Here is a 10,743-nt window from a genome sequence, read left to right as displayed (position 1 = left end):
ACACACACGCACACACACAGGTATTCAAACACACATTAAATAGTGTTAAATGTATCTTTTACATGTGGGTATAAAACTGGTTTTTAAAATGCACTGTAACTTCTTGACAGATTAAAACAGCTTCGGGTGATTGAATAAAGTTCCCCACATTAAACCTCGCGATATTGCGCCATTTGAAAAGATGTTTGCAGAACATTGATGGTAATTCTAATAATAGCCACGCAGACACAGAGACGGACAAATACATTCATATACTTGCTCAGAACAGACACAGACATGAACGCGCAAAGTCATACACACAGACACAGACAGCGACACACACACACACACACGTGGACGCACATGCATACACACGCGCACACACACAGGTATTCAAACACACATTAAATAGTGTTAAATGTATCTTTTACTTGCGGGTATAAAACTTGTTTTTAAAGTGCACGGTAACCTCTTGACAGAATAAAACAGCTATGCGTGATTGAATAAAGTTCCCCACATTAAATCTCGCGAAATTGCCGCATTTGGAAAAATGTTTGCAGAGCTTTGATGGTAACTCTAATAATAGTCACGCAGACACAGAGACGGACAAATACATTCATATACTTGCTCAGAACAGACACAGACATAAACGTGCAAAGGCATACATACAGACACGGACAGCGACACACACACACACGCGTGCACACCCAAACTCAGATACACAAACATACAAAGATGTACAGACACAGCTGTGCACAAAAATACACAAGCTCACACGCAGAGACACACACAGAAACACACTTGGGCGATTAAACAGACACACACTTGCACACACACATAATCAGACTCACATACGGTCACGCACACACAGTCATGCGCAAACACGCTTGCACACACCAAACTCCCACCAACATGCATGCACAAACAAACACACTTATGTAACAGGATACATGTATGTACCACTAAATGCATCGGATTTGATTCGTTTATCAATCGCCAAATGTTCTATTGATAGTTCACCGTAGCAGCTTGATAACGGTCCCAAATAGTGACAGTTTGATAGTTCCAACTGTACCTTCAACCTTCGAGTTGAAAGGCCGTCCTTGAAGATTATGGTAACATCTTGACAAACTTGAAAATCTTGTTGTTATTGAACAAAATTCACCTTGGCGTACCTGCAACATTTGGAGCAAATTTTGAAAAAAAATAATGATAATTCCGATGACAGTCACCCAGACACAGACAGACACACATTCAAAAACCTGCTAACAACTGCGAAGACACATACACATAGCACGAGGACAGGTGCGCAGACTCGCATAGACACACACATACATGTTCACACATACAAACAAAACGCATACACATCCAGGCGCACACACACACGCATAGAAACACATGGATACACACATGTATACACACATGCACACACACACGCACACATACGTGTATGCAAACACACATTAAATGGTTTTAAATGTATGTTTTACTTTCAGGTATAAAACTTGTTTATAAAGTGCACTGTAACTTCTTGACAGATTAAAACAGCTTGGCGTGATAGAATAAAGTTCCCCACATTAAACCTCACGATATTGCGCCATTTGAAAAGATGTTTGCAGAACATTGATGGTAATTCTAATAATAGCCACGCAGACACAGAGACGGACAAATACATTCATATACTTATTCAGAACAGACACAGACATGAACGCGCAAAGATATACACACAGACACAGACAGCGACACACACACACACACACACACACACGCGTGCAAACACACCCAAACTCAGATACACAAACATACAAAGATGTACAGACACAGCTGTGCACAGAAATACACAAACTCACATGCAGAGACTCACACAGAAACACACTCAGGCGATCAAACAGACACACTTGCACGCACGCATAGCCGCACACACATACAGTCACACACACGCAGTCTTGCGCAAACACACTTGCACACACCAAACTCTCACCAACACGCATGCACATACACACGCGCTTATGTAACCAGATACATGTATGTACCATTAAATTCAACGGATTTGATTTGATTATCAATCGCCAAATGTTCTTTTGAGAGTTCATTGTGGCAGCTTGATAGCTGTCCAAAATAGGAACAGTTTGATAGTTCCAACTGTACCTTCAACTTTCGAGTGAGAAGCCGTCCTTGAAGATTATAGTAACCTCTTGACACACTTTGAAATTCTTGTTGTTAATGAACAAAATTCACCTTGGCGTACCTGCAACATTTGGAGCAAAGTTTTACAAAAAATAATGATAATTCTGATGACAGTCACCCAGACACAGACAGACACACATTCAAAAACCTGCTAACAACTGCGAAGACACATACACATAGCACGAGGACAGGTGCGCAGACTCGCATAGACACACACATACATGTTCACACATACAAACAAAACGCATACACATCCAGGCGCACACACACACGCATAGAAACACATGGATACACACATGTATACACACATGCACACACACACGCACACATACGTGTATGCAAACACACATTAAATGGTTTTAAATGTATGTTTTACTTTCAGGTATAAAACTTGTTTATAAAGTGCACTGTAACTTCTTGACAGATTAAAACAGCTTGGCGTGATAGAATAAAGTTCCCCACATTAAACCTCGCGATATTGCGCCATTTAAAAAGATGTTTGCAGAACATTGATGGTAATTCTAATAATAGCCACGCAGACACAGGGACGGACAAATACATTCATATACTTGCTCAGAACAGACACCTGCCATAAACGTGCAAAGGCATACACACAGACACGGACAGCGACACACACACACACACACACGCGCGCAAACACACCCAAACTCAGATACACAAGCATAGAAAAATGTACAGACACGGCTGTGCACAGAAATACACAAACTCACACGCAGAGACACACACAGAAACACACTTGGGCGATTAAACGAACACACACTTGCACACACACATAGTCAGACTCACATACAGTCACGCATAGCAGTCATGCGCAAACACGCTTGCACACACCAAACTCCAACCAACATGCATGCACATACAAACACACTTATGTAACCGGATACATGTATGTACAAGTAAATGCAACGGATTTGATTCGTTTACCAATCAATGTTCTATTGAGAGTTCACAATAGCAGCTTGAGAGAGGTCCCAAATATTGACAGCTTGATAGTTCCAACTGTACCTTCAAATTTCGAGTTAAAAAGCCGTCCTTGAAGATTTTAGTAACCTCTTGACAGACTTTGAAGATCTTGTTGTGATTCAACAAAATTAACCTTGGCAAACCTGCAATATTTGGAGCAAAGTTTGAAGAAAAATGATGATAATTCCGAAGACAGTCACGCAGACCCGGACAGACACACATCCAAAATCATGCTAACAACTGCGAAGACACATACACATAGCACGAGGACAGATGGGCAGACCTGCATAGACGCATGTATACATGTTAAAACACACAAACAAAACGCATACACATACAAGCGCACACACACACACATGTGGACGCACATGCATACACACACGCACACACACAGGTATTCAAAAACACATTAAATAGTGTTAAATGTATCTTTTACTTGTGGGTATAAAACTGGTTTTTAAAATGCACTGTAACTTCTTGACAGATTAAAACAGCTTGGCGTGATAGAATAAAGTTCCCCACATTAAACCTCGCGATATTGCGCCATTTGAAAAGATGTTTGCAGAACATTGATGGTAATTCTAATAATAGCCACGCAGACACAGAGACGGACAAATACATTCATATACTTGCTCAGAACAGACACAGACATGAACGCGCAAAGACATACACACAGACACAGACAGCGACACACACACACGCGTGCACACACGCACGCACACACACGCACACACACGCGCGCACACACGCGCGCACACGCGCGCACACACGTGCACACACACGCACGCACACGCACGCACACACACGCATACACACGCACACACGCACACACACACGCGTGGACGCACATGCATACACACACGCACACACACAGGTATTAAAACACACATTAAATAGTGTTAAATGTATCTTTTACTTGCGGGTATAAAACTTGTTTTAAAAGTGCACGGTAACCTCTTGACAGATTAAAACAGCTTCGCGTGATTGAATAAAGTTCCCTACATTAAATCTCGCGAAATTGCCGCATTTTGAAAAATGTTTGCAGAGCTTTGATGGTAACTCTAATAATAGTCACGCAGACACAGAGACGGACAAATACATTCATATACTTGCTCAGAACAGACACAGACATAAACGTGCAAAGGCATACATACAGACACGGACAGCGCCACACACACACGCGTGCACACCCAAACTCAGATACACAAACATACAAAGATGTACAGACACAGCTGTGCACAGAAATACCTGAGCTCACACGCAGAGACACACACAGAAACACACTTGGGCGATTAAACGAACACACACTTGCACACACACACATAGTCAGACTCACATACGGTCACGCACACACAGTCATGCGCAAACACGCTTGCACACACCAAACTCCCACCAACATGCATGCACAAACAAACACAATTATGTAACAGGATACATGTATGTACCACTAAATGCATCGGATTTGATTCGTTTATCAATCGCCAAATGTTCTATTGATAGTTCACCGTAGCAGCTTGATAACGGTCCCAAATAGTGACAGTTTGATAGTTCCAACTGTACCTTCAACCATCGAGTTGAGAGGCCGTCCTTGAAGATTATGGTAACATCTTGACAAACTTGAAAATCTTGTTGTTATTGAACAAAATTCACCTTGGCGTACCTGCAACATTTGGAGCAAATTTTGAAAAAAAATAATGATAATTCCGATGACAGTCACCCAGACACAGACAGACACACATTCAAAAACCTGCTAACAACTGCGAAGACACATACACATAGCACGAGGACACGTGCGCAGACTCGCATAGACACACACATACATGTTCACACATACAAACAAAACGCATACACATCCAGGCGCACACACACACGCATAGAAACACATGGATACACACATGTATACACACATGCACACACACACGCACACATACGTGTATGCAAACACACATTAAATGGTTTTAAATGTATGTTTTACTTTCAGGTATAAAACTTGTTTATAAAGTGCACTGTAACTTCTTGACAGATTAAAACAGCTTGGCGTGATAGAATAAAGTTCCCCACATTAAACCTCGCGATATTGCGCCATTTGAAAAGATGTTTGCAGAACATTGATGGTAATTCTAATAATAGCCACGCAGACACAGAGACGGACAAATACATTCATATACTTGCTCAGAACAGACACAGACATGAACGCGCAAAGACATACACACAGACACAGACAGCGACGCACACACACACGCGTGGACGCACATGCATACACACACGCACACACACAGGTATTCAAACACACATTAAATAGTGTTAAATGTATCTTTTACTTGCAGGTATAAAACTTGTTTTTAAAGTGCACGGTAACCTCTTGACAGATTAAAACAGCTTCGCGTGATTGAATAAAGTTCCCCACATTAATTCTCGCGAAATTGCCGCATTTGGAAAAATGTTTGCAGAGCTTTGATGGTAACTCTAATAATAGTCACGCAGACACAGAGACGGACAAATACATTCATATACTTGCTCAGAACAGACACAGACATGAACGCGCAAAGACATACATACAGACAGCGACACACACACACACACACACGCACGCACGCACGCACGCACACACACGCACGCGTGGACGCACATGCATACACACACGCACACACACAGGTATTCAAACACACATTAAATAGTGTTAAATGTATATTTTACTTGCGGGTATAAAACTTGTTTTTAAAGTGCACGGTAACCTCTTGACAGATTAAAACAGCTTCGCGTGATTGAATAAAGTTCCCCACATTAAATCTCGCGAAATTGCCGCATTTCGAAAAATGTTTGCAGAGCTTTGATGGTAACTCTAATAATAGTCACGCAGACACAGAGACGGACAAATACATTCATATACTTGCTCAGAACAGACACAGACATAAACGTGCAAAGGCATACATCCAGACACGGACAGCGACACACACACACACGCGTGCACACCCAAACTCAGATACACAAGCATAGAAAAATGTACAGACACGGCTGTGCACAGAAATACACAAACTCACACGCAGAGACACACACAGAAACACACTTGGGCGATTAAACGAACACACACTTGCACACACACATAGTCAGACTCACATTTGGTCACGCATAGCAGTCATGCGCAAACACGCTTGCACACACCAAACTCCCACCAACATGCATGCACATACAAACACACTTATGTAACCGGATACATGTATGTACAAGTAAATGCAACGGATTTGATTCGTTTACCAATCAATGTTCTATTGAGAGTTCACAATAGCAGCTTGAGAGAGGTCCCAAATATTGACAGCTTGATAGTTCCAACTGTACCTTCAAATTTCGAGTTAAAAAGCCGTCCTTGAAGATTTTAGTAACCTCTTGACAGACTTTGAAGATCTTGTTGTGATTCAACAAAATTAACCTTGGCAAACCTGCAATATTTGGAGCAAAGTTTGAAGAAAAATGATGATAATTCCGAAGACAGTCACGCAGACACGGACAGACACACATCCAAAATCATGCTAACAACTGCGAAGACACATACACATAGCACGAGGACAGGTGCGCAGACTCGCATAGACACACACATACATGTTCACACATACAAACAAAACGCATACACATCCAGGCGCACACACACACGCATAGAAACACACGGATACACACATGTATACACACATGCACACACACACGCACACATACGTGTATGCAAACACACATTAAATGGTTTTAAATGTATGTTTTACTTTCAGGTATAAAACTTGTTTATAAAATGCACTGTAACTTCTTGACAGATTAAAACAGCTTGGCGTGATAGAATAAAGTTCCACACATTAAACCTCGCGATATTGCGCCATTTGAAAAGATGTTTGCAGAACATTGATGGTAATTCTAATAATGGCCACGCAGACACAGAGACGGACAAATACATTCATATACTTGCTCAAAACAGACAACTGCCATAAACGTGCAAAGGCATACATACAGACACGGACAGCGACACACACACACACACGCGTGCACACCCAAACTCAGATACACAAACATACAAAAATGTACAGACACGGCTGTGCACAGAAATACACAAACTCACACGCAGAGACACACACAGAAACACACTTGGGCGATTAAACGAACACACACTTGCACACACACATAGTCAGACTCACATTTGGTCACGCATAGCAGTCATGCGCAAACACGCTTGCACACACCAAACTCCCACCAACATGCATGCACATACAAACACACTTATGTAACCGGATACATGTATGTACAAGTAAATGCAACGGATTTGATTCGTTTACCAATCAATGTTCTATTGAGAGTTCACAATAGCAGCTTGAGAGAGGTCCCAAATATTGACAGCTTGATAGTTCCAACTGTACCTTCAAATTTCGAGTTAAAAAGCCGTCCTTGAAGATTTTAGTAACCTCTTGACAGACTTTGAAGATCTTGTTGTGATTCAACAAAATTAACCTTGGCAAACCTGCAATATTTGGAGCAAAGTTTGAAGAAAAATGATGATAATTCCGAAGACAGTCACGCAGACACGGACAGACACACATCCAAAATCATGCTAACAACTGCGAAGACACATACACATAGCACGAGGACAGGTGCGCAGACTCGCATAGACACACACATACATGTTCACACATACAAACAAAACGCATACACATCCAGGCGCACACACACACGCATAGAAACACACGGATACACACATGTATACACACATGCACACACACACGCACACATACGTGTATGCAAACACACATTAAATGGTTTTAAATGTATGTTTTACTTTCAGGTATAAAACTTGTTTATAAAATGCACTGTAACTTCTTGACAGATTAAAACAGCTTGGCGTGATAGAAAAAAGTTCCACACATTAAACCTCGCGATATTGCGCCGTTTGAAAAGATGTTTGCAGAACATTGATGGTAATTCTAATAATGGCCACGCAGACACAGAGACGGACAAATACATTCATATACTTGCTCAGAACAGACAACTGCCATAAACGTGCAAAGGCATACATACAGACACGGACAGCGACACACACACACGCACACCCAAAATCAGATACACAAACATACAAAGATGTACAGACACAGCTGTGCACAGAAATACACAAGCTCACACGCAGAGACACACACAGAAACACACTTGGGCGATTAAACAGACACACACTTGCACACACACATAGTCAGACTCACATACGGTCACGCACACACAGTCATGCGCAAACACGCTTGCACACACCAAACTCCCACCAACATGCATGCACAAACAAACACACTTATGTAACAGGATACATGTATGTACCACTAAATGCATCGGATTTGATTCGTTTATCAATCGCCAAATGTTCTATTGATAGTTCACCGTAGCAGCTTGAAAACGGTCCCAAATAGTGACAGTTTGATAGTTCCAACTGTACCTTCAACCTTCGAGTTGAAAGGCCGTCCTTGAAGATTATGGTAACATCTTGACAAACTTGAAAATCTTGTTGTTATTGAACAAAATTCACCTTGGCGTACCTGCAACATTTGGAGCAAATTTTGAAAAAAAAAATGATAATTCCGATGACAGTCACCCAGACCCAGACAGACACAAAATCAAAAACCTGCTAAAAACTGCGAAAACACATACACATAGCACGAGGACAGGTGCGCAGACTCGCATAGACACACACATACATGTTCACACATACAAACAAAACGCATACACATCCAGGCGCACACACACACGCATAGAAACACATGGATACACACATGTATACACACATGCACACACACACGCACACATACGTGTATGCAAACACACATTAAATGGTTTTAAATGTATGTTTTTCTTTCAGGTATAAAACTTGTTTATAAAGTGCACTGTAACTTCTTGACAGATTAAAACAGCTTGGCGTGATAGAATAAAGTTCCCCACATTAAACCTCGCGATATTGCGCCATTTAAAAAGATGTTTGCAGAACATTGATGGTAATTCTAATAATAGCCACGCAGACACAGGGACGGACAAATACATTCATATACTTGCTCAGAACAGACACCTGCCATAAACGTGCAAAGGCATACACACAGACACGGACAGCGACACACACACACACACACGCGCGCAAACACACCCAAACTCAGATACACAAGCATAGAAAAATGTACAGACACGGCTGTGCACAGAAATACACAAACTCACACGCAGAGACACACACAGAAACACACTTGGGCGATTAAACGAACACACACTTGCACACACACATAGTCAGACTCACATACAGTCACGCATAGCAGTCATGCGCAAACACGCTTGCACACACCAAACTCCAACCAACATGCATGCACATACAAACACACTTATGTAACCGGATACATGTATGTACAAGTAAATGCAACGGATTTGATTCGTTTACCAATCAATGTTCTATTGAGAGTTCACAATAGCAGCTTGAGAGAGGTCCCAAATATTGACAGCTTGATAGTTCCAACTGTACCTTCAAATTTCGAGTTAAAAAGCCGTCCTTGAAGATTTTAGTAACCTCTTGACAGACTTTGAAGATCTTGTTGTGATTCAACAAAATTAACCTTGGCAAACCTGCAATATTTGGAGCAAAGTTTGAAGAAAAATGATGATAATTCCGAAGACAGTCACGCAGACCCGGACAGACACACATCCAAAATCATGCTAACAACTGCGAAGACACATACACATAGCACGAGGACAGATGGGCAGACCTGCATAGACGCATGTATACATGTTAAAACACACAAACAAAACGCATACACATACAAGCGCACACACACACACATGTGGACGCACATGCATACACACACGCACACACACAGGTATTCAAACACACATTAAATAGTGTTAAATGTATCTTTTACTTGTGGGTATAAAACTGGTTTTTAAAATGCACTGTAACTTCTTGACAGATTAAAACAGCTTCGCGTGATTGAATAAAGTTCCCCACATTAAACCTCGCGATATTGCGCCATTTGAAAAGATGTTTGCAGAACATTGATGGTAATTCTAATAATAGCCACGCAGACACAGAGACGGACAAATACATTCATATACTTGCTCAGAACAGACACAGACATGAACGCGCAAAGTCATACACACAGACACAGACAGCGACACACACACACACACGTGGACGCACATGCATACACACGCGCACACACACAGGTATTCAAACACACATTAAATAGTGTTAAATGTATCTTTTACTTGCGGGTATAAAACTTGTTTTTAAAGTGCACGGTAACCTCTTGACAGAATAAAACAGCTATGCGTGATTGAATAAAGTTCCCCACATTAAATCTCGCGAAATTGCCGCATTTGGAAAAATGTTTGCAGAGCTTTGATGGTAACTCTAATAATAGTCACGCAGACACAGAGACGGACAAATACATTCATATACTTGCTCAGAACAGACACAGACATAAACGTGCAAAGGCATACATACAGACACGGACAGCGACACACACACACACGCATGCACACCCAAACTCAGATACACAAACATACAAAGATGTACAGACACAGCTGTGCACAAAAATACACAAGCTC

This window comes from Watersipora subatra, unplaced genomic scaffold, assembly GCF_963576615.1.
Source record: "Watersipora subatra unplaced genomic scaffold, tzWatSuba1.1 SCAFFOLD_46, whole genome shotgun sequence".
Lineage (NCBI taxonomy): Eukaryota > Metazoa > Bryozoa > Gymnolaemata > Cheilostomatida > Watersiporidae > Watersipora > Watersipora subatra.
The sequence above is the reverse complement of the archived record's forward strand: the minus strand, read 5'-3'. Positions refer to the sequence as shown.